Source organism: Dufourea novaeangliae, unplaced genomic scaffold (genome assembly GCF_001272555.1).
Source record: "Dufourea novaeangliae isolate 0120121106 unplaced genomic scaffold, ASM127255v1 scaffold33, whole genome shotgun sequence".
NCBI classification, from domain to species: domain Eukaryota; kingdom Metazoa; phylum Arthropoda; class Insecta; order Hymenoptera; family Halictidae; genus Dufourea; species Dufourea novaeangliae.
The window spans coordinates 428,547-451,025 of NW_015373915.1; the positions used below are offsets into that span (position 1 = coordinate 428,547).

General features: G+C 35.4%; 2 protein-coding genes across 3 annotated transcripts in view; one reads left to right on the forward strand and one right to left on the reverse strand.

The window, feature by feature from the left end:
* The window catches only part of LOC107194220, a 105,497-nt gene that overhangs the window by 38,828 nt on the left and 44,190 nt on the right, over window positions 1-22,479 (reverse strand). The gene's annotated exons all lie outside the window — the stretch shown is intronic.
* The window catches only part of LOC107194219 (trichohyalin), a 42,140-nt gene continuing 25,851 nt past the window's right edge, over window positions 6,191-22,479 (forward strand). Inside the window, exon 1 of the mRNA XM_015583809.1 lies at window positions 6,191-6,473. The gene's annotated coding sequence lies outside the window, so the exon portion shown is untranslated. The remainder of the gene's footprint in view (window positions 6,474-22,479) is intronic.

A 22,479-nucleotide genomic window follows, 5' to 3' on the forward strand; every position in this document is an offset into this window, starting at 1 on the left:
CCCAGAATACCATTTTAAGTATTTCGTATGTAATTTCATTGATTAAAAAAAATAAGCACCATTGCAACTACGCATAAGAAAGGTTTATCGTTGCACACATTAGTACGTATTGTTTAATTCTCGGATCTCTTCCCCTCGCGCCGTTGTTTTCTTACGTTGGGCGACAATCGAAATCTCGCCTCGAGCCGTATTCCATTATTTTCCTGATGGGCAGAATTGTAATGGGGGACATATGGCAACAGCATAACAAAACTCCAGATACGGTCCGGCAGCAATGCCTTCGCGTAGCAGAATATTTAAAGCCAACTCGATAGTAACAGCAAAAACAATTTATTTGTAGATACTGCCGTTAGATGTCACATCATCAAGCCGTCCCAATTACCGATTATGTATTTTCGCTAGCGCCCGTTTGTTTACATCGGCGCATCGATCAATTCGGAGTTGGCCCCGAAGGTGTCTCCCCCTTTAAGTTTCTAGAATAAATAGTGATAGTTCAGTTTATTTTCTCAAGTTTGCAGTTCTGTTTAATAATCACGTCTAATCCAAATTACGTCTATCCCTACAACATGTATGCATCTAATCATAAGTGATTCGAAACTTTTTAACGGTAGTGTATCAGCGAGTTTCGCGCTGAATGCTGCTTCATGCAGTTTGTCGGCACTGAGATAGCAACTAACGAGATTTGTTGAACAAACTTTCCCACGCAAGATGACGCATGGGAGGAAACAGACGAGCAGTAAGGAACTTTTTTTCTGTCGGAAAAAAGATAACCACTATAACAACATGAACGTCTGCGCTGAAATAATCTGTGTAGATACATGAATCGTGCCATCATTCATAAAAAAATGTCTCGCATCTGCGAGACATAAAAATGAAAACATAAACTGTCGCAGCAGAAAAAAATGAAATTGTCTTTATTCTTCGTACTTTTGTTCGTGTTTCTTAATTCCATATGGGCGGGATTTAACGAACAAAATTTGCTGCTGTGTGTAAAGAGTTGATTCGTATTTTTGAGAGACTCTACCAGCCAGAAGTTTGCAATTAATCTGTTATAGAACAGCACTAGACATTCTTTCATTATACAAACAGGTGTAAGTAAACACAAATTATTGTATTCGCCCACGGAAGTTAAGACATAGAAGTTTCAATAATCATCACGAAAAGGATAATCATCGAATCATGAAAAAATGTCTCGTAAGTTATACGTTTAGTGGAACTCACGAAGTGTTTTCAAATTTTTAATACGTTTTATAAATCTAAAAAACAGCTTATAATAAAGGCAATGCAAAAATAGAACTCTCTTCATTGTTCAGTCACGTCACATAGGTACTGTAATGTATATCATAAAAACGTTCAGTTGCATTCAAGTATCATAACAATATTCTTGATTTTGAAATTGTTTAAAAAATACAGATTCCTAAAGTTGGCAATTTTCACCGATTTTTACGAAAACTACCATCACAAATGAATTTGTATCACAGTAACTATTAAAGATATGAACTTGATTCTTCTTTCATTTTGATCGTAAAGGATCGTTCTTTGTAATTCAATTTTTGTTTTGTTCGTAACTTCATTATGTCCGTATACTCTGATTTCTTCTCTTTAAAATCTATTTCTTTCACTCGCGAGCACTCTAAAATTGTAATCGCAGCAGGCCGACAAAGATCGCGGCGCAGGCGATTGAGGTATGTAAGCGCGCCGCAAGGCGCAGTGGAACAAACTACTCTTTTTTGTGTAAAAATCATAATACTTTGATAAAAATAAGGTAGAGCGGTCTTTTTCGAGGTTAAAGGTAAGATGTTGGCCGGATGCCGCGACATTTGTCGGCCTGCTGCGACTACAATTTTAGAGTACCTGCGAATTAAAAAAATGGATTTTAAAGAGAAAAGATCAGAGAATACGAACATTTGTTTTCAATTTTTTTAAATTTGCGACCTAGGGGTCAAATTTGCAAATGAAAAAGTTTTGGTAAATATTTAGAATAGAGGAGGCAGCTCCGACGACCTTGGTCGTGACGTATGTAATCAAGGTCACCTTCCTCAGTGACCCTCGGAAGGTTTTATCCGTCGCTCGTTTTTTATTGGAAAGTTATAAACAAAAAATGTCTGCAAAATGTAGCAGTTATTTTGATAATTAAAAGGCTCCAATGACCTCGAACTTGAAATATATTCCTAAAGTCACCTTCTTGAGAGACCTTGAGCAAATTTTTGCAGGTATTCTTCATTTGTTAAGAAGTTATTAACAAATAAATTTCACAATATGAAGGTGTTTAACTAACTCCATACTTTAACTCTTACCTAAATAGTATAAACATTTTATCATTAACATATCTGCTTCTTTAAGTTATAGTGTGGGTGGGAGAGGGGGAGCTCTAAAGTAAAAAAATCTAGCTCTAACCTGACCCGACTTCGTTTCTGATTAAATTAAAATGAGATTTGGGTTTGGTTAGAACTAGATTTTAGATATTAACGAGGGTTACCTTGACAATATATGTCAAGGTTAAGGTCATCGGAACTGCCTCCTTTATTCTACATATTTACCAAAGTTTTTAATATTTCTGCGTTGCAAAAATAAGGTTATGTACAAAACAAAATATAAATTACAAAAACCGATCATTTACGATCAAAATGAAAAAAGAATCATGTTCATATCTTTAATAGTTACTGTAATACAAATTCATTTGTAATGGTAGTTTTCGTAAAAATCGGTGAAAATGACTAAATTTGAGGGTCTGTATTTTTTAAACAACTTCGAAATCAGCAAAATGATGGCTTAACCCCTTCCTATTTTCACGTGCAGTATAACATATTGCAATTTAAGCCAAATCCCAGATATCGTCTACAGAAGTGATCCACTTGGCGTGGAATGACCCGACACTGCCATACGTCATCTGCAAATTTACAAGGTTTGAAAAAGTCGGAATTGTTTTGATATCAAAAGTTTCCTTGTTAGTGATCCATTGGTACATACACAGCTGAAAATCTCGAATATCTAACACTGCATACATTAATTATTCATACACTTAAGTTTCGTATAATATACCTATATATTGGACGGTGCAGAAACAATAAAATGTTAAAAAACTTATACATATATAATATAAGTATCTACGAAATTACTTTAGTAAAGTTATTACATGTAGATATATTTTTACCCACTGTATATGTTGCTTGAAGTATTTTGAATGTAGAATTCTGAAATATAATAATGTAATATAATATGTGGTTATTATTAAAGTTTAAACTTATAGATAAAATATGTGTACACAGTAAATAATAGCTATCTTTAATCACTATATAAAAATGACAAAAATTATATTTCTCTTTAGTGTATTTTATTTTAAATAACTGTAAATAGGAACAATTAAAATTCGAATCGATAAAATACTAGTTATACAAAATGGAAATTATCAAAACACAACGAAGATGGCTTTTTTGGACTTTTCATTAGATGATGCTATCACGTACAGCAAGAGACAAAAGTATTCGTACAGTAAGAATGTGGACGGAAAAAAGAGCGACACAATAAAAAAAGTATTTGTATGAGTCCATTTTTTCAAAACAATTTTAAAGATTCTTCTATTTTGATATAAATATTTCGATAACATTACTCCGCCTGGAATTGTAGTAACGTATCAAATAACGCCTTTCATAATTTTATCTTATATTTTGTTCTCTTCAATATAATAAGAGATTCGAGTGTGCAAGTATTTTTTCTATTCAGTGCAAATTTTTGTAATACTAATTAAACGTGCACATTCGTATGTTATACATGTGCGCAGACATTAATAGTGGCAATATAAAGAAACAAAATTAAATACGCTAATAATGTTTCCGTATAATATGTGTTTTACATGTTATGTGTATAAATTGTTACTGGTTCTTCGGTGGGCACATAGCTGAGAGTATTCTAGTTTAGACGAAGAGTTTTTAAGGTGATTTTTAATAATATTTTCGGGAAGAACGCATTAAAGTCACATCATTTCTATTTTGTAGATATCTATATAATCTATTTAATACAACATTATGATTTATTATCAATAATACTATAGACGCTATTATTATGCTATATGCTTTATTTAAAAAAGAAGTTCTTCTTAAACGGCGACATTATTTCAGTTTCTCCCATTTATCTGATATAAGTACAAATGATTGAAAGTTTATTTTAATCTCTATGAATGCAATTATGTTCGAAACAATAAATAACACGCAAAATAATAACTAACAAAATGGCGCCAGTTACAAAAGTGACATTGCAAATATATTATCATATTCATTCTATATAGAAGTGAAAGAACTTAAGATATGAATTCGCACGTGATAGGGAAAACAGTGAAATATAATTTCAAAGTTGTGTGTAAATGCGCGAATGTGGGTTCAACATTTTATGAAATATATATCTTGCCAGATTAAAGAATATTTACCAATATGTATTAATATTGACTTAAAAATATCATTTTAAAATTTTAAAAGGAGAAGCAATTCAACGAAAAGTTTAGATAACACCTTTACAAAACTTTAAATGCTCGAAACATACAAAAATCGGTTTATATGACATTATAAACCTAGATTATCCCATGTATACTTTTCTGGTCTATTTAGGCTCTCTAATTTTAGTGCTTATTGGAAACATGTCTGTTAATTTTTATGTAAATAAATATTAATAACAACATTGTTACGTTATGCTACTCGGGCTTTCACATGGTATAATTCACAATTGCTATTTGCTACTATGATCGTGAAATGTATTAAAGGTTCGTAACCGTTAACTACTGATTCTAAACAGTCTACTGAATGATCACTGGTAGGTAAAATTTTATGATCTCCATTTTACACCATGCCGTAAATGTGTTTACGACACGTCGCGTATGTATTCTACGTATAATATGTCGTTTTTGAGTCCATTTTGTATGTGTCATTTGTCGCAAATGTCGTAAATAGAGATATTAATTATTTCAACGTTTAAACAATTAAAGCAGAAAAACTGTTTAAAAAATAAGAGAAAACAATACATATCTCCTTTCGTATGTAATGTTACACATGTAATATTGTAGGTGTAATATTAAACATACAATATTAAACACGAAATATATCTTGAAATTAACTTTTATTATACAAGTAAATTATTCGTGATTGCCAAAAAATGGGTGGTAGGAAAGAACATAATCAATATGAACCTTTGGTGTTCATTAAGAGAAAGAATGAAAAAGGCGAAAATGTAGCGTTTTTCACAGTATGTAATCGTGATATTGGAAATACAGCTGTGAAAAGATTAGAACCACATAAAAGAGTCTGCAATAAAAAAAATGGAAATTTTTCAATCGAGTAAATAAATATTTGTATGATAAGATTAATAATTGATTTAAGTATGGTAAGTTGCAGTACAGTGTGTACAGATGAGACTGAAAATGTTTATGAAAAGAATATTAATATCAATAATGTAAAGCTATCAGTAGTAATGAAATTAATTAATTTACAACTTCACTCAGAACCTCCTCCAGTTTCCCTTATTGTACTAAAGTTCTAAGAGTCCAGGAAAGGTGTTTGGCCACTTGTAAGTAGCCACAACAGTTTTACTATTAACTGTGAAATTTTTCCAGCCATCAATTAGTAATACTAATTCATCTTACCTTGTAGAATTAACAAGCTCATCATATTGTGCATCCAAAATTATTGTTGACAGTGCCTTCCTTTTAGGAATCAATTACACTAAAAGGGATATTATATAAAAAAAGAAATTTGGTAGTAACTGATCAATCTTACTTCGTCCGAAATAAAAATAAATTTTTTATTAACATAATATTCAATCTAAACGAATTACATTTATTATTCTATACCCATTTTTTCAGTAACCTTTCAATATCCATTTTTCATGAATGTAACCGAATGTAATTTAATTGTTTTTAATCGGAGTTATAATTGTTAATAAATTGACACTTCTTTATAACCTATACGAAAAACATTTTATAGTTTAGAAACACGTTATAGATATTTAAGGCACGTGTCACGTATAAAATAAAAAATTTGCGTATTTAACCACCTCTACCACCGTGTAATACGATGTGGCGGGGGAATCAGCTAGTTGGCAGGGGAATGACAACGAGCCGGACGACACCGAGCGAAGTAAGAGAGCGGACAAGGCTTTATAAATCGCGAGGATGTTCTCCGGTGTCGAATCAGTGACACATCGACCGCGATCGATCCTACTGCAATCGGTCGCCGTGAAGTTCGATCGATCGCTAGAAGGTCGTGCGATAAACGTGTTCGTGTAGTGCTGAGTTTTATTCTAATGAAGAGGGTTTTTTGCTCTCATTAAACACAGAAGAATACCTAAATATAACGGGAAAAATACAATAGAATACCTACTTTAAGGCAACGGAAAAGCGTCGAGCGGAAGTTTCGCGGATGCAAGCTATCACGGGGCGACAGAAAGGATCGATACATCTGTTACCAGCGCAGCGCTTCGATTGAAATGTGAGTGATGGCGTTACGTACTTACCTATTGAGAAATCAAATAGCCTAAAATGCATCTGCGTTGTTCTCATTGAAAGGTGTTTTACTTTTAACACTTCACGTACCAGGTGTTATCTATTATTATAAATTTGTTGAACGTATAAAACTTGTGTAAGGGGATAGGTATATATTTTTGTGAGTACAACGATATTATTTATAATATATAATACATGTTACACAAGTATTATATTTATACAGATATATATACGTAAATGAATTATATGTACATATAAGTGACATGGAACGTTCATTCTTTTCTAAGGCAGTTTGTAATTAACATGGTTCTGTTATATATCCTCCACTATCATTCATGAACAGTGTTAGTTACGCATGTTTTCTCTAGAAATATATGATTCTAGAGTATTTCATTTCTTTCGAAGCAAATGGAAATATCTTACGTTTTAACTTACAATTAGTCCGATCACGAAGTGACTATGGATATTTGAGAATCTTGAAATTAGGATGTTTCTTAAAAATATTGCTTTCAATTCGTTAGGAAATATTCGTACTTAAGAAGTAATATATTTCGTAAATAGCACTTCGTGAAGTACATAAGTTGAGTCGGAATTAAACAGAATTTATTTGTTACTTCATTTGAAGACGCGTTCAGTTATTGTTTGGTTTAAGTGGGAATAACTGATTGCATAACGCACAGTGTGCTATATTCATATTATTTTGTTTGATACATGCATGATAATTAAAGTCTCCACTGTGTTGCTTTAATGTGTAGGCACAAACTGAAATTAATGGCATCTGAATTTTTCAGGATGATCGAAGAACGAATAAAAAAATTGTATTTATAAAATATGATACTTCTTCTACTTCCTTTCATTATTTTTATTTGTTATTTTAACGAAAGTTCAACATTCTTAAGTACGATCAGATCAAATATTCGCATTTCTGTTCTATTTGAATGTTGAATTTCTAATTTCATCGAATCATTAAAAACATTATTCTAATGTTCTTATTATACGCTATTATATATGCTATTTCTCTTTTCTTTTTGCTGATTCCATTTCAGTCAGGGTTAGGTCAAGAAACTGGAATTGTCGCTGAGCCTTAACTGTTAATCATACATGTGATTTATTTGGCGTAATAATACATTAGTGTTCAATGAACACATTGAATGCCGGTAGTTTTTCGTATGTTTAAGCCACAGCGCCGGCGTGATGTCTTCGTTATACAGAGTGTTTAAAAATATTATAAGTTATGCATATGAAATTATTGAATTAAGCTATGTTATCATACTTCGTACATTTATGCAGTTTGCAAAGGGTTACCAGTTTATGTTCGAATATTAATGGTATCCAGAAGTATCTATGTACATATACAAATATTTTAATTAATGTTGCCGCCGATAGTCACCGATGGCCGGCACGGCATTCAACGTGTTAATAATTAAACATATATTTGATAAACACAGATGCTGTGTTTCACCTTACGTTCCTTTCAGGAATCGATACGTAACATGAATACTTCGCCACAAATAAGATTTCGCATTGTATCGAAAACTGCCGAATTAGCTCGGACAAAAGCTTTTCGATTTTATCCAGATGTATGATTTTTACGGAACAAAGATACTCCATAGGTATAACTAATTTTATAATTACCTTTTAGAAACCAGAATTTAGAACAAATTATTTTATTTATTAGGGAGTTTCGTAAATTGAAAATACAATAAGGTATTAATTTTTACGTACAAATTAAGAACGCCAGAAAGTTTAATTTAGTCTTAAAAAATAGAGGAGAGTTTCCTGATTATATGAATCCATATAGTTATTATATTTTGTAATTTTAAATGGTTGTAAATGGACGTCAAAGTTTAAAAAAAGGTCGCAGCGCGTAGTTTCTACGTAATATTTTTGCATGTTTACGAAAAGTCCTTTATCCAGCATAAATTTGGCTCACAGTATCGGATTCTGCAGACATTTTTGATGAAGAAATCACCCAGAAAAAGTACCGGAACGGCTTTGCATTCGGAGAGGTCGAGAAAATATCCGTCGGAAACGTGTGAATGGCTTTTTGCCGCCACGCGGTTATTACTCGCCTGCCTCAGCGCGTCAGGACCGTAGCTACACGTAATCGACACCGATAATACAATCTAATTCGCACCCACTTTTTATATGTATAATGTTTGATGTTTTTCATGCATTCTTGGACACTAATTGCGGAATTATGAAGAACTTTTTCATCAATTTTGATTGACGAAAATTGTGACTACCGTCCGGTTACGTCATTTTTTTAATTTTTGTTGCAGTACAGGAGAAATGAAATATATGAAGTGAAGAATTACCTGTAGTAGTAGTGAACATCTATTGGATCTCGTTAAAATTGTCTGTAGATAAACATCAGCTTTACCAAAGCCATCTTTAACGATGGTTAGAGCTTTTCGCGAACCAGTTTAAAAATGTTTCCGCCTTGCTGGACGTTTGTACGTTATATCCTCGTTGTTGCTTATGAGTGTCCAGCAATAGTCTGCAACCATTGCACACATATCCTTTCCTTGGTACCGTTTTTCCATTTTTGAAATGTCTTGGTGAAAACGTTCTCCATGTCCATCACTAACGTCACCAAGATTTTGGAAGGAAAAAGTCAAGATATGAATCTAGGAAGTACATTTTTAAGGACATGTTACAGTCAAGATTTTTACAGGATATTATAAGTTCGTTTCCTATGGAAACATAATTCTTTGATCGTTGATTATCGAAAAAATTTTGGGTTGCTTTCTTAAAAGCAAGCCACACAATTTTTTCCAAATTGCTTAATGTGTATGTAAAATTCTGATCCTTCATCAAGTCCCTGATTTGGGGACCAACAAACATGCCTTCCTTTATTTTGCATCAGATATGCATGCATGTTTTGTTTTTAGATATGTAAATCCAGGCCCTGATTTATCCATAGCCTTCACAAAATTTTTCATGATCCTTAATTTTATATGCAGCGGCGGTAAATGAACCTTTTAGGGTTCAATTAGACTACAGTGTTTTATATTTTTTTCCCCATGAATTAGTTGAGGTCGTGGTGTCCAGTCCTTTTTAACGTAATGATATTCTCTTGCTCTGCTGTGCCATTCGCAAAGTAAGCATCAGTGTTTAGTATAACACGTATGAAGACCGAGTAATAGTGGAATTACTTTTAAATCTCCACAAACGTTCCAATTGTATTGGTTATATTGAATTTTACAAAGAATGTTCTTTAGAGAATCGTAACATTCCTTTATTTTGTCTGTGTACGCAGTTGGGATGGAAGGATGTACGTTCCCAATATGTAATAGTACAACTTTTAAACATGTTTCGACGAATCTATAAACAATTGTCATTCCGTTGGATCATGTTCGTATGCTAAGGCTTTCGTTAAAGAATTTACATCACTACACACACAAAGTTCTTCGTACATACAACAGAAGTACTGTTGCAATGTATATTGCCGTGTTCTGGAATCTGTAACCTTGGTTACATTATGAAGTAAGTTTCATCCTTGAAGCAGGAATCCTAAAAGTTCCGCCTGGTCTTTCGATAGCTGTAAATCTCGTACCAGGTCGTTGAGGTCGGATTGAATTATTAAATACGGCTGTTGCGACGACGAGGGAGTTTCTGTTTCATAATTTTCAGTTTCTTTATTTTCGACTTGTTCTCTAGCATCCTAGTATACAGGATGTCCCACCTACCTTTGCCACCCTTAATTATTCTCATATTTGTCACGATACAAAAAAATATTTCGAGAAAAAGTTAGTGTATTTTAGGGGGGAAATTAGGCTATGAGATTGAAGGTCATCTCAAGGTCATATCTTTTGACATTTCCCTAATGGTAACGTTTTTTTAAATGGAATGCCCTATTTTTTTGTTGGCCATTAGAAAGAGGAGATCAAAACGTATCCAACAATGTATCACACCATGACCTTGGAATGACCTTGGGCTGAAAATTTCGCACGTAATAGATTGAGGTGGAAGCTTACAGAAAATGAATTGCAGAAACAAAACAAACGCCATAATCGCATTACTTATTATTTTAGTGTATGTTCAAAGTGTTGTCACCGCATATTGTGATACATTGTTGGATACATTTTGATCTCCTCTTTGTAATGACAAATAAAAAAATAGGGCATTCCATTTAAAAATACGTTCCCATTAAAGATATCTCAGAAGATATGACCTTGAGATGACTTTCAATCTCATAGCCTAATTTCCCCCCTAAAATACACTAACTTTCTCTCGAACCAATTCTTTGTACCGTGACAAATAAGACAATACTTAAGGGTGGAAGAGTCAGGTGGGACACCCTGTATATGTATTGGGTATAATTGACGGTAGTAGTAGTATCAGTAATTCTTCGGAATGTGCAACAGGTCGAATCACAGAAGGTACGATTGGATATTCAATTTTTTTCTCCCCTTTCTTATTAAAATCAGAGATTTTATTTAAGCAAAAATAACAGTCTGTTGTGTGATTCGTCGATACTTTCCATACCACTGGTACTGCACTTGGCATACTTCTTCGATCCCCATTTACCCAAGATAAAAGGACCGAGGCACACCACTGACAAGATAGATGCGGGGCCCAATATTTGTCTTGATCCCATCAAAAGTCAAGTTTCCATCAAAAATAATGTTCGTAAGCAAATTCTATTGAAGGAGTTATATTTCGACGTTCGGATTTTCTAACTACGTCACCAGAAACATAACAAAAGGAGTCTGGCTGACTTTTCCACTTTCGCGACATTATATTACATAACCAAAATACTATGTTACAATATATAACACGCGTAACACTAATATGTACATTTATATACTCAAAGAAATGTCTAAGTGCACTATAAAGTTTAATTTTCTCAGCATACGTTTTAATTACGATGCGAAGGAAAACTTTCTGAGCTGCTTAGTGCGACTGACTCGAACAATTTTAAAGACAAAACTGAGCTCTGATTAAGACGATCCGTAGCATTTTCAAGATATTTATTTCCTCTCTGATTGTATCGACTGCTAGAGGGAGGAGTCAAGCGATGTTTATATTTCGAAAGAATCCCTGCGATAAGAACTGTTACCTCTTCGTCTTCACTGAATCTCAGAAAATTATATTTCTTTCCTGTTTCGAATTGTCTTGTGGAAGTATTGAACAATCACTATTAAAAGAAGATGTTTAAATTATGTTTCAATAGACTTCGCATTACCTTCAAATATTCTTTAAAGAATTTCAATTACTGCCACATTTGGAAAAGTGTTTTAAGCTTGTAAAATTATAATAATAAAAACTTTGTAAGTAAACTAACACACGTATTTGTTTTTTAGTGGCTTCAAATGTACTGAACATCGAAACTGTAGAAAACTGTCAGTGATTAAGAGAAGTTCTTCATAATTCCGCAATTAGTGTCCAAGAATACATGAAAAACATCAAACATTATACATATAAAAAGTGGGTGCGAATTAGATTGTATTATCGTTGTCGATTGCACGTAACTACGGCCCTAACGCGCTGAGGCAGGCGAGTAATAGCCGTATGGCGGCAAAACGCCGCGCACATGTTCTCGGTGTATATTTTCTCGACCTCTTCGAATACAAAACCATTCCGATACTTTTTCTGGATTGTTCCTTCTTCAGAAATGTCTGCAGAATCCGATACTGTGAGGCAAATTTATGCTGGATAAAGGATTTTTCGTAAAAATGCAAAAATATTACGTAGAAAGTATACGCTGCGACCTTTTTTTAAACTTTAACGTACATTTACAACCATTCAGAATTACAAAAAAAATAACTGTATGCATTGATATAATCAGGAAACTCTCCACTATTTTTTAAGACTAAATTAAACTGTCTGGCGTTCTTAATTTTCGTTCTTAATTTTTGCCGAAGTCGTGGGTTTTTTCAAAAATTCGTGGTTTTCAAAAACTGAGGGTGAAAGAGCAATTCTGCTTGCGGATTCATATTTAGGATGAGAAACTCTACAAGGGTCACCCAGTGGATATTGCAAAGTAGAACTAAGGTTAAAATGTGTTAGACAGTGATAATAATCAGCCAAAGAAATGTTATGAATTATAATTGGTTAGACTTCGGTCTCCTACAAAATTAAAAGTGTTCAAAAAATTAAGTTGTAAAATAAAGTTACAAAAATTTGTTTGTTGTAAACGAATTGTATTTTTAATCATTTGTTAGTATCATATTATTCCACATAAAGAGCCATGAAATTTGCCCATTGAAAGTTTTCGTGTATCTCCTGGTTTTCGAGATAGAACTTCCGGATCGAAACATTGAGGCATGGTTTCACCCTTTAAATATGAAAACAAACCAATATATAAAAATATGTATCTCTTATTTTTCGATCCTCTAAAATCTAAAAGATATCCGAAAACAAAGCAATCGAAAGCGTACGCCTGGGATGCACTTCTTGTTAGTCACCTAATTCTTTTAATATTATACTGGTATGCACCAGTTTTCATGCTACGCACACAGGGCGTAAAACATGCAACACTGAAGAAACCAATCGTTTGTCCTCTTAATATCGGTTACTTACAACAATCCTCACTCAACACTCAAATTCACGTTTTCTTTCTGTGTTTTCATTTTCAAAGAATTCGTTCCATTTTACGTCACTCCTGAAGAATGTGGTGTGTCATAAATCTACCAACTCCAGTGAAATCGAATATTTTTAATTTCCGTAAAGGAATATTGCAAAACTTCCTTTCCTATTAATACATAACTGAAAAGAAGCAAAATAGAGAAATAATTTTGACAAACATTTCTGTATGAGTAATTCCAAACGAAGTGGTTCAATTTCGTTGCACAGTCATTTTTAAAAGATCTAATTTTTTGTGTCTGTTTACCCATATACGAGGACACTTCGAAATCAGCTTTAGTTTATCCTAATAATTTTTTGTTTGCACGTAAAAACCGTATTTCTGTCGTTCGGAACGTCATTTCTTGTGGATTCTGGGGTTCGCAGAAAGTAGAATATCTCAGTGGCTGCTAACCACAGCAACATAACATTCAAAAAACATATTTTTCAGAAAAGGACAAACTACAATTATTATTGTATACGCTTTTATGCTAAACTTAACTTCAATATTGTCAGGTGCATTATTGAGATCCTCTACAAACTTGCAAAGTTTCAAAGAAAAGAGTATTTTTGAATTTCCACATTTCCTCGTTATTATATTATTAGTTTTCGTTATTTCTAATTACGAGAACTTTATCAGTTTCATGGCTCAGGAACCCATACATGTTGTTACGCGGATTTTGTAACGAACCCCGGTCCGTCGCGCACAAAGCCCCTCTCTTAGCACCCCGCGAATACCTGCTCCGCCACTTTTTGGATGCCAGACACTCCGCTAATGCCGACACCGGGCAAGATTTCCGGTGCTCTCCGCGATCTTATTCGGGTGAAGGCCACGAGAGAGTGACAGTTGCCGGCTAGCTCACAATACCGTTGGGTTTCACGAGTAGGCTACGGGAATTCTCCTCCCGGCAGGAGGCGGCTCGTGAATAAATTCAGGCCGTTTGACGTTAATTACGGTATCTATTAACGTCACAAGCCTATCCTTGAGGGCAGTGTTCCAATAGGTGACACGCGATAACCAATTCGAAAACAATGTCATCCGGATGTCGGCACTCGTCGCAATACAATTCGTTAACAAGCGATTCGGTTACGGCGCCTCTGCTACATGGTATTCGCGATACGCTAAGATTTGAAGGAACGACGAGAAAGAACGTCCGCAAATCCGCAGCCTGTCACAGAAGGAGAGGGCAATCAAATTACAGATTTCACCCGAGACGAAGGTAGATGGCTTACCGCTATCGTGGATCCGCTAACCTGTGACTCCGTTGATGAACGTACGCTTCGCTCGCACTCGCTTCTCGAAGGCTCTATTCGCTCGCGCTCCCACGCGCTTACAACCGATAGGTGTTCCGCATACACTCGCAACCGAATGAGTTTTCGCTAACGTTCGGCGGTACCCTAGTCCCCCTTCTACCATTTGGTTCCCCGCGTGCCCCACCGCGAACCTCCCCACGAATATCTGCCGGACTTCAGGAACGCCGCCTTTCCGGACAGTCCACGGGCCCTGAGGAATAAAAATCCCCCCGCCAATATTTCCGGCTCTCCTGGAACCATGCCTGGATTATGGCTTCCGGTCCCTTGGAAGCGCCTCTGATCGCCCTTTCAGAGCGTCTCCCGCTGATACCTCCGTTGGAAGTCTTGTTCGGAGGGAGTTACCGGATCACTGCTCTCATGGTTCTATATCGACAGTACCGGTGTTCGTCGACTTCACAGTTGATCGAGCTATCTCCCGATGTAGGCTCCTCCACCGTGATTCTGCGGTGTAGTCCCCTCATAGGGCGTGAGGCCCTGTTCCAAAGTATCGGATGCTTCGATTCCCAATGTCCTATGGCGGCTCCTGGTCAAGGTGGGGGAAAACGGTTCCAGAGTCGGGTGACGCCTAACGCTCGTCACGGCCCTGTAATTCTGTGCAGGTGCTCGGCGCAGTAAAAGACGCGGTTAGTCGCAATTCAAATACTTGACATTTCTCAGGATTCCTCTAGGAGCGCTTGTGTGTCGATTTTGTGCGGTAAGCAGTGTTCTACGGGGCAGAGGGTGATCCGGTTCCTGCGGTATTACGCTGGTGGAAATGCAGTGTAACAATAGCTAAAAATGAACACATTTTTGGGAATTTATTCTGAAGGGAGTATTAAACCAATCTCTTCGAAACTTTCAGATTACTTTATTGTACAAGTAAACTGAATGAAAAATTTTGATTTCACAAATCCAGAAGTATTATAGTTATAAGGACTTATTTGCAGCCCGTAAGCAAAAGAGGTGTTCCACGCCGGGGAATGTAACGAAAAACATATTGTACCCACTGATCCAGCCTTGCATGTGCATATTGTTTAACATCTTCTTCCCAGCATGAGCCTATTTTGAAGCTAAGAAAAGCAAAATTCAAAAATGGATGACATTTTTTTAAGGAAAGGTAACTTATTTCACGTAAAAAATGCTAAAAATTTCGATTTATTAAAACAATAAAATTATAAATGTACGTTCATGCTATGAAGATGTTAAAGAATACATACAAGGAGCTTGAGAAATCAATGTCAGGGCGTTACTCTACATCTCTGGATCGATGGAGATCTGCGAAAGACAGTCACCGCAAAATTTACCTTGACCTTGAAATTCAATTCATTTTTCATCATTACATCACATTCTATTCGTCATGAGCTGTAATAAAATCGGAATTTCCGAAGAGAACATTCACAATTAATTGTAATGGTTTCCGTAAATCCAGTAAGTTAAACAGTAGTTTATGACGAATATAAAAGCAACTCTACAATAACAAATTAGTTTCTTTCAAACTTAGATGGTAGACGACGTGTAATAAAACCGATTGTATTCCAAATTGTATGCTTTACAAAATTTTGTTAAATATACCACAATGGAAGAAACAGTTCCGAGTTGACATCAAACGGCCCTGCACGAAGTTCGAGTACCATAAAAGTCTCACATTACAGGTTTTACGCCCAAACCTAGTGCCTAGTTGTAACATTAGTCCGGGGTCTCGCACCACGAAAGCGGTATAACCGAATATAATCGACTGGTGTTATTCACTCTTGAACGAGGTTTATTAACCCAAGGAAACTAAATGTGGGCTTCATATTGTGTGCGTAGGGCGTCAATATGTCTAACATTAAGATAATTAGCCTACATAAGATAATTGGAAATAATGGATAATAATCGACGGATCGTAAGCGTCGGGCGTGCGTCAGATTAAAATAAACAATGAATAAAATGAATAGGATAGGTACAAGTTACGCTCGATCATGGGAGAAACCCATGATTTAGATTTAGTTTCCTTTGGTTAATAAAACTGATCAGAAATTAATGACACCAGCCGTTAACGGTCGGCTGACCTAGGCGGCTTGCTTACCCGAACCTAGAGATGAATCGGTAGAAGTAAATACGAGTACATTACTCGATACTTTTTCGGGTGTTTCCGCCGACTACCTGCGTCACCCGGCAACGTAAAGAATGAGGAAACCTTGGAGACCCTGTTCGAGAATCTCACTGGGCCAAAAATTCACGTTTCCGACGCGATGCCCGGCAACCTAAACGTGTGAGCAACAGTCGGGAGACCCCATTGGTATCCTACTGTGGCGGTTTTACTTTTTATATTTAATTATTTTATAATTTCACTTTGTAACCTCTCAGTAAAATAAAAACTTGAAAATATTAATTGGCGAGACATTTACAAAGAAGGAAATGAATCTTCAGTATTTAAATTTTGTATTATATACTTACGTATTCTGTTATATGTACGAAAAGTATTCTTACAATTAGATGTTACCGTTATTTTAACAATTGGAGTACATAAATATAAAAACATTCGTAGAAACATCCATTAGATTAAAATTTTTCGTTATAAATATATCTTCGATCTTTTTTAAGGGTATAGCCGGATAAGGGGACCAAAAATCCCTATTTCATGGCATGCGAAAATTCTGTAAAAAATCTGATAGGTAGTATTTACTGGGGCACGTATTAATGATTTTTTTCTGATTTTTCAGTTGAGTATTTTACTTGTGAAAATTCAAAAACGTTCTCCATTTTTTTGAGATTTTTGGTAGGGTGCGTCGTGGTTTTAAAAATCGAAGGCCGATATTTTCGACGTTTTTTCCGTGAAAAAATAACTTACAGATATTTAAAATTTTTATATTTCTATTATAAAATATATTATACGATTGTAAATATTTTATATAAATTGTTGAAGTCGAATTATCTCAGTTTAAACCGTCTTGTACTTATTATATAATATGTAGTGAATGTAATAAAAAAACTCTTAATACAATTTGCGGGACTCGAATCGCGTTCATAAAACTTCAAACCGGTACCGTAGACGGAACACTTAGCCACTACACCAACGATCCTTTTGAAATTCGAGGAAATATTTTATGATATATTGAGTACAGCACGGTTTTAATTAAGGTAATTCGACTTCTACAATTTATATACTGTTTTACTGGATATGGAAATATTTACAATCGTATATTATATTTATATAATCCTTTAACGCCCAGACTCTTAACCCGATATTTCAAAGTTATGAGACTGATATATATGTTGTATCTTGTTATTTTTAAGTCCAAATATCAACTAAAAAAATCGAGCAAAATTTATTAAATGTGCCCCAATAAATAATACCTATCGGATTTTTTTACAGAATTTTTGCATGCCATTAAATAGGGACTTTTGACCCCTGATCCGGCTTTACCCTTTAAAACGAGTGGAGATATATTTATAATGTAACATTTTAATATCATGCAATAGTTAAAATAACCGTAACGTCTAATTGTAAGAATACTTTTTGTATATATAACAGAATACGTATGTATATAATATAAAATTTAAATATTGAAGAGGAAACAATTTATTTCTTTCTTTTTAAATGTCTCGCAAATTAATATTTTCAAGTTCTTATTTTACTGAGAGGTTACAAAGTGAAATTATAAAATAATTAAATATAAAAAGTAAAACCGCCACAGTGGGATTCCAACGGGGTCTCCCAACTGTTGCTCACACGTTTAGGTTGTCGGGCATCGCGTTGGAAACGTGAATTTTCGGCCCAGTGAGATTCTCGAACAGGGTCTCCAAGGTTTCCTTATTCTTTACGTTGCCGGGTGACGCAGGTAGTCGGCGCAACACCCGAACGGCCAGCTCACACAGATAGTAGCAAAGTATGCTTGTGTTGAAGAAACTGTGGAATAAAGTGGGTGACGCCGGGACGTCGCGGTGGTGGAACCAAGTTCCACGATTCTGACATCACTGGCTCATACATTTGGATTTTTGTGATTCTTATTACATTAACTAGAACAAAAATCTCGTGAATTATAAAATAAATTACAGTTATTAGTCAATACTTCTGCGGCGTCTTGGCCCGGTCGTTCGCATGTAAACAAACATCGGTCGGTATACGATTTACACGACAGCTCCGTCACTGCGTGCGTATCACTCTCGACTCGAGAGTCTCGAGACCGCGTGTCCCCACTCCTGACTCTGTCACTGTGTGCATGTCGCTCTCGCGAACGCGTGACTCAGGGACCGTGCTCGGAGGGTTAAATATAGTATACTCCGTTCCACTAGAGAAGGTACTTGATTGCTCATCAGTTTTCGTAGTTTCTGCGCAGTGAACGCCTGCTGTCATGAATTCATTGGCTCTGTCACCACTGTACACATCCCCTACAACGTACCTCCAGCAGAGCCCATGAAGATCCCGCCACTTTAAAGAAGGTCATGGGGACAAGCTGCGCAGAACAAGTATCTTCTCTCGTGGAACGGAATATAGTATTATTGCACGAGTTCAGTTTCAATTACAAATTACCTTCACCCGGACATTTCCCTACGGGTCATTTCACGTGAAGTCAGACATTTTTTGGAGTAACATTACGGATTTTGTTGAAATATAGATTTGATATAGCATTTAGTGATATATAGAGCGCTGAAAAAAATCTATTCAATATGTATATGGTGCATGGAACACACTGTACTTAGAATGAGAAGGGAAGCCTTACAATTAGTAAACATAGGTCGAAAGGTCAACCTCAGATATAAACATTTTTGTACGTTAGCATCATGATTGTCTTACTGGCTTCTATCATCGTATGTAATTTTTACCTCAGTGTTTATAAACCGCGTTTTGAATGTCCTCATTCAATTTCCGTACATACTTTACAGCAAAAAATTTCATCGCCAATCACTCAGTTGTAAGCAACCGGCGATTGCGGATCTATTTAGTATTACATAGTTACAAAATATCGTGCTGAAAATATCAGCGTATTACTCTACTGAAAATAATAAATAATAATAATTACTTTTCTATGAAAATGGAAGGAAGATATATGGAACACCTTCTGTAAATATCAAAAAGCCAGCAGTAAGGCAATCATGATGCTAACATTAAAAAATAACAGTTATTTAAAATATTTTTTGGAAAGAACTCATCAGAAGTAATTTTTATTTAAATCAAAATCAGATATTAATAAATCTTGAAGAAACTGCTCAAAAAATGATGTGAATAAAAAATATGGATTTTTAACTATTCCGGTGATCAATAACCATTATAAATGATTAATAATTTGATGGTTAGCAATAACAATTATCAATGACGAAAATTGTTTTTGGTTGCACGTAACCATTATCGATAACGAGAATTTGATTTTAGTTACCGGTAAACAAAATATCGATGACGGGAGCATTATTTTGGTTACTTTCAACCATCGTCAATTTTTATTGACGTTACTTTTATTAACGTATCTATCAGTGACGCAAAATGAATTATAGTGTTTATATATTTTAACATATTTATTGTGGGTAGCGATTTGCGAACTGCCACAGGGTTCGATTAGAGGCACCAGGAAGGGAGGAGAAAACAAGGGAAATGGAGAGAGTGAGCCTGTGGGGGAGTGCTAACAGGAGTATGAAAAGGATGTGTTATAATGGAGCAAAAGAATAGCATAGAGGAACTGGTAGGTCTAAAAATAAAGGTGGAAGAGCAGAGATGAGTAATCTATAACAATAGAAAATTGAACCGAGTTACGTAAGTTTTATCTATAGAACAGGAGCAGACAGGGGGCGAGGTAATGATAGTGGGGGGGTGGATTATAACGCTAGAATAGGAAACGAAGGAAGTATATACAGAAGAACAGATGAGATAGAAAAGACAAGTATTAGAAAAAGGCATGTATCACAACACTATATAAAAAAGGAGATCAAGAAATCGCAACAAATTACATAGGGATAAGCCTTTTATGCAGGCCATATAAAAGATATGCTGCTGTTTTAAACGAAAGGTTAAAGAAGGAGATTGAGGAAAAGAAGATGCTGCCAGAGTCAGAAACTGGATTCCGGAAAAAAAGGGGAACAATGGATAATTTGTATATCTTGCAACATATAGTAGAAAGAGAAACTAAGAAAAAGAGAGGGAAAGTGTACGCCTTCTTTGTCGATTTAAAAGCGGAATTCGATTCAGCCAAAAGAGAAAAATTACGGGAATAAATGAATAACAGAGGTGTAAAGAGGGGGCTGATAGAAAGGGTTAAAGAAATCTACTATGAAACAAGAGATGTTGTAAAAATGAATGAGGTAAAACAGAAGCGGTCTGGACCAAGGATGGATTGAGACAGAGTTGTCCCCTATGCCTGACTCTGCTTCTAACATTTATTGCAGATATGGAAGAATACCTACAAAGAAATAAAAGAGGAGGTATAAAGGTAGGTGACAAAAAATGTTGGACGTTAGCCTATGCAGATAATGTGGTGTTAATGGCTAAAGAGGCAATGGAATTATAGATAATGCCGAGGAGTCAGGAAATATACCTGGAAGAGAAGCAACTATTTTTAAACGAAGAAAAATCGAAGGTTATAGAATGTGGGTGACGGAAAAGTGGAATTACTGAAGCCACAGGTTAGTTAGGACTAGTGCTTTATTCGAGTTGCTCATGTACGCCTCGCGTCTTTGAATGTTGCTCGTACAACTCGCTGGTTTGTACTGCCTTTGTGCCGTCGAAACGGATCTCGAAGAAGGCCGTCGTCTGTTGCATTGAACAAGAACGTTCTCGATTATTCAATAATGTGTACAGGAAATATTAATGTAAACGCCTGGACATCGCGATTAGTTAGTAGATTTTAGTCACGAACAATAAGTGAAAAGAATCATTGCTACTTTTGTAGTTTTTTCCACGTCATTCCTTCTCCATTTCTTTCTTTTAAACACGATGGCAACATATTATTTCACATGACAGTGAATTTTGAAAGAAAGTAAAACATTACATTTCAAAAAGTGTTGAGTTCTTAATGACCTTGGCTTATCTATCAGTCGTATCATTCGTTACTTCTCGCCACGAAACTATTTAACCTCATGTAGCATACATAGACGAAAAAGCAGCGTTATATGTGAGATGACCTACTTAATACTTCAATTGTTTGTTTGCGAATCTTTTGATTTCATGATAACGCCAGAAGGTACTAGTGATCAAAGGCACGGTCAGGTCACGATCAGTCTGAATTTAGACTATATTTTTGTCATTGGATTACGTTTAAGCGATAAATACCGCTGCCGGATTTGACGTGATCTGACCGTACTGTAACCGCTAGTGTGAATCTGGCTTAATTTAAATCGCTTTGAACATATCAGATTATTCGATTAATTTACAAGCCTCGTAGCAATAGAATGAATCAATAGGAAATTCGATTGCTTCGAGAGCAAATGAGAATGCTGCTGTAACCGTAAAATAAAAACATGTATATACCTATACACTTACAGAATTTACTACATGTGGGAATTATATCTTTGTGAATTACATGCTATTATTAGCTCGAATCGATGAAAGATTCGAAATCGATCGAGTAGCTTAAAAAGATTCAAACTGTTCATTGAAATTCAGTAGTTTATACAAAGGCAAGCCTTTCGAACATGTTCAATCTCTCGAATTACCCCAACCGATTGAATTTTTTAAACTTCCTTGAATAATCCAAATGAAAACAGAAGTTTCACTTGCTTGTGATTTTAAATAGTTGAATATTTCGAGTACTTAGACAGCCCTGTTCAGCACGAGAGCGTGGCTGAGACATCTCATCGATCGCGACAAATTGGATTACCGCTAAAACGTCAGGGTATACTACAGGCTTGTGGGACAGCGTTCAGTGCCGTTGGTAACGGTGGGAAGTTCAGTAATGCGAGTGAGTTCTGGCGTTCCTGCCGTCTGTACACCTTCTCAATGCCGGCGAACACGAAATATGACGCTGATTAACGAGAGCACAGCTTAAAGGTCCAATTGTGAGTATCATTATGACATCAACGTTGATAGTCGAAACATTGGTGTACATACTAAGATGATCTATAAGTTCATACGCTGTTTTAAAACTAGGTTACTTTACTGTTCGAATGATTCTTTTCATTTTAATCATAATGAGGTGTAATGGTGTCTTATTATTAAA